The 2685-nt window shown below is 56.1% G+C and overlaps 1 protein-coding gene across 5 annotated transcripts in view; it reads right to left on the bottom strand.

Moving 5' to 3' along the window:
* The window catches only part of DOK4 (docking protein 4), a 66457-nt gene that overhangs the window by 37643 nt on the left and 26129 nt on the right, over positions 1–2685 (bottom strand). Inside the window, exon 1 of one of the 5 annotated variants that reach the window (XM_025191637.1) lies at positions 2648–2685. The exons of the other annotated variants lie outside the window; for them this stretch is intronic. The gene's annotated coding sequence lies outside the window, so the exon portion shown is untranslated. The remainder of the gene's footprint in view (positions 1–2647) is intronic. 5 annotated transcript variants of the gene reach the window in all.

Here is a 2685-nt window from a genome sequence, read left to right as displayed (position 1 = left end):
ACACAAGCCGCAGCTCTGTCATGCACCGTGCCCCACCCCGTCTTGGCTGCGTAGGGCCTGGCGGGGTGGGCATGTGTGGTCCCAGAGGCTCCATCCCCTCCAGCCCAGCAGCACAGCTGAGGCTGGCCCCACTCCAGCCCCCAGCTCCGGCCCCCCTGGGCAGTGCGGGGCTGGGGCCAGTGTGGGTCAGCAGCCGGGGCCAATGCGGGGCTGGAGGGCACCAGCGCCAGGCAACGACCTCAGGCACGGGGGAAGGGACAGGCGCAGTGGGCCGTGGTCCTGGCCCCAATCCTGGGCCCAGCTCCACTCCTCTCCCTCCTGATCCCTGCCTGGTTGCAGGCCCACTTCCTCCCCTGCAGACTTTGCCACCTGGGTGCGTGTGCGTATGCATGCACTCAGCCCCACCCCAATTTTTTTTCTGCCTCTGCCTATGGTTGCCAGCAGATCGAGGAAAGTGATCATTCCTCTCTATTCTGCACTGGCGAGGCCACATCTGGAGTACTGTGTCCAGTTTTGGGCCCCGACTACAGAAAGGATGTGGGCAGGTTGGAGAGTCCAGTGGAGAGCAATGAAAATTGGTTGGGGGACATGACTGAAGAGAAGAGACTGAGGGAACTGGGCTTATTTAGTCTACAGAAGAGAAGACTGAGAGGTCACAGCAGCTTTCAACTACCTGAAGGGGGTTCCAAAGAGGATGGAGCGAGACTGTTCTCAGTGGTGGCAGATGACAGAACAAGGAGTAATAGTCTCAAATTGCAGTAAGTAAAGTTTAGGTTGGGTATTAGGAAAAACTCTCTCACCAGGAGGGTAGTAAAACACTGGAACAGGTTACTCAGAGAGCTTGCTGAATCTCCATCCTTAGAAGTTTTTAAGAGCCAGCTAGACAAAGCCTTGGCTGGGATGATCTGGTTGGGAATGGTCCTGATCTGAGCAGGGGATTGAAGTAGATGACCTCCTGAGGTCTCTTCCAACCCTAATTTTCTATTATTCTAAATGGAGAGAATCTACCAGCCAAAGGAACTGCCATGGGGTGTAGGAGACTGGGAAACAGCTTACCAAGGGAAGTTGGGACAGTCCCATCATGGGAAGATTTTAAAGCCAGACAAAACAAAGCACTGGGACTCCTCCAGCAGAGAGCAATCCTGCATAAGACACTTGGACTGGACAATGCACCAGATCTTTGCCCATGGAATCATAAATGTAGAAGACGGGAGTTTCACAGGTTTAGTCTCTCACAGGCCTTCAATCAGAAGGCAGGACAAGGTGGCACCTTTACCTGACTAACTCCAAGAAGGCCGTAAGCATGGCAGGTCAGAATAGGACCCCTGCACAACCTGCCTTCCAACCATTTGTTGACAGCTGAAGAGAAAGGGAATTCCTATCATGGGCATGTTGTGCCATCTGAAGAGGGTACATACAAGGTCCCCTGATCCATCTGGAACTGGTCACTGTCAGAAAACTGGCCCCTTGGACTGGAGTTCTGATGCTCAGAAGCCCCACTTCCCCAACCTCCCAAAGGACCCTCCCCATGCCTGTGATGCTGTTTTCTAAACAAACAACTGTCAAGCAATCTGGCTGGTTAACAAATAACCCTGTCAGACAAAAGGCTTGTCAAAGTGATCTGATCTTATCAGAAGCCTCTGGAAAGTCCTAACCTGCTATCTCAGCTGTGGCCCCGCCTGGTCCCAGCACAGTGATCTTATCAGGATTTTGCCTTCACTGGGAAAGTAAAAGCAGCTCATCCAGCTGCCTGCTGCAGAGAGTGACCTGTATCAGGGTTTGGGGAAACTCTGAACCACCAACAACCTGCCTGTCCCCACTGGGCAGTCACCTCTGGAAGCAATGGGATCTTATCATGGTGGCAAAGACAGGCAAGACTGGAGGAGGCAAGAGTTGCAGGTTCCATCCATGAGAACTGATCTTTAAAGCGGGAGTGCCTGCTCCATAGGTCGGGGGAACTTCAATTGGAGACCCTGTAGAAGGGCACAAAGTGACCTTGGGGGAAGTCACTGGCCTCCGTGTGCCTCGGTTTCCCTCCGTCCATGGCTCTCAACACTTTTAGACTAGAGGCAGCCCTTGGAAAATGCCCACTCTTCATTTTCACTGGTTTCCTGGTGCCCGAAAAATAAAAACCGTTCTTCTGTTGCAATTTAAGACCTCGGGAAAACCACAACAGGGCAGGATGTTCCTAACACCCCGGATTCTGATTTGAAACCTCCGGGCTCAGCAGATGAATCACGTCTGCTCGCCTCACAGGGCCAACGCTGCACCCCCGCCGCAGCCTTCAAAGGATCCCCAGGCGGCCGGGGTGCCGCGGTTGAGAACCAGGCCCCAGGTGCCCAGGGAAGCACCCCTCCTGCCCGGACTCATTCTGCCCCCAAGTGCTTGCACATGCCGGGAGGGAGCAAGTAGCAGAGGGGCCAACGGGGGCTGCTGCCCGGTGAGTCAGGGAGGGGGAAAATAAAGCCCCAGGAGGTCAGGGCCCCCGCCCCGCGGGATGCTCAGGAAGGGCAGAGCCCACCGCATCCTCCCCCTGGGGCAAGGGGGGCGAGCGGCAGAGCACACGGTGCCTGGGGGAGGAAGGAGGCTTCCGGGGACGCCTGGGGCCCCCGGGCACAAAGGCCCCGGCGGTGCCCGCGGCTCTTACCTCTCTGGCTGCCCCCAGCGCTGGCGGCGGCGGCTGCA

Source organism: Alligator sinensis, unplaced genomic scaffold (genome assembly GCF_000455745.1).
Source record: "Alligator sinensis unplaced genomic scaffold, ASM45574v1 scaffold203_3, whole genome shotgun sequence".
In the NCBI taxonomy this organism is placed as follows: domain Eukaryota; kingdom Metazoa; phylum Chordata; order Crocodylia; family Alligatoridae; genus Alligator; species Alligator sinensis.
This window is presented reverse-complemented; position numbering and strand designations above follow the sequence as displayed.